General features: G+C 29.7%; 1 protein-coding gene across 1 annotated transcript in view; it reads left to right on the top strand.

Annotated features, from left to right (window-relative positions):
- Positions 1–1,036, top strand: part of LOC116091722 (olfactory receptor 4A47-like) — a 5,123-nt gene that overhangs the window by 2,724 nt on the left and 1,363 nt on the right. The gene's annotated exons all lie outside the window — the stretch shown is intronic.

Below are 1,036 nucleotides of genomic sequence, written 5' to 3'. Positions count from 1 at the left end.
AGACTCTTTCTTAATACACTATGTACAATAAAATTAAGGTTACTATTTGGTGACAATAGTTATTAAAATATATTTTACATCATTAGTATTATTCAGGAAGCAGTTATAAACTTGGAAATATTATTCAAAAATATGGAAAAATAAATTACATCTGAAGAAATGGAAGAGGTCAGAAGTAACAATGCTATGGATTTAGAGATTCTGATACTGGGAAAGATTCTGAAATATGGTCTATGCCCCTGGTGATTTAGGATGCAAAGAGAGATATATTTCTAATTATGTTTAGAAGATGAGCCCAGCCGATGCCTTCATGTACTGGTTTTGCATTTTCTTTGAGTGTTCTGGACAATGTATTTCTATGTGAGGTCTCTCAGCATTCTTATCCTAATGCTTAAATTAATTAAGACTAAATTAAATCTTATTTTAATCTTAAAAATAAAAAAGCATGTAGTCTCACCATTAATTCTTTCTTTTCTGTTTATTTTTCCTGTCTTTATACCTAGCTATTCCAGAGAGTTCTGGAAAAATTATGCTGTCTGATGATGCAGTTCTTCTTAAGAGCCATGGGTTAGTTCAGGTATAGTAAAAATACTTTTACAAACCCTGCTGGTGAATATAATTATGTTACTGATTATGTTATAATAATCAAGCAAGAAATGAAACTGTAACTACTAAATATGAAGTCATTGCTATAAGCAATGATGTCTGAATAATATTGGAGCTACTCGATACAATTCAGAATGTCCTTAATCTTTACATATATATATGTATATTTTTATATTGAATAAATATATATATATATATATTGAATAAAATCATCTTGTGAGGTAAAATATCTATGTCAAATAGCCTACTATAATAGCACTGGTGTGAATCCTCAAAGACCAGTGTTATTGTTGACACCACCCAAACCTTAAATTTTAAAATATTTTTCACTGATATTACCAGCTAGAAAGGTTCCTCTTTCTTAGTTGATAAACTCAGGGTTTAATGGCACAACCGCTCTTCAAGTTTCTTTAGGAGAAACATTTCTATG

Source organism: Mastomys coucha, unplaced genomic scaffold (assembly GCF_008632895.1).
Source record: "Mastomys coucha isolate ucsf_1 unplaced genomic scaffold, UCSF_Mcou_1 pScaffold15, whole genome shotgun sequence".
Lineage (NCBI taxonomy): Eukaryota > Metazoa > Chordata > Mammalia > Rodentia > Muridae > Mastomys > Mastomys coucha.
This window is presented reverse-complemented; position numbering and strand designations above follow the sequence as displayed.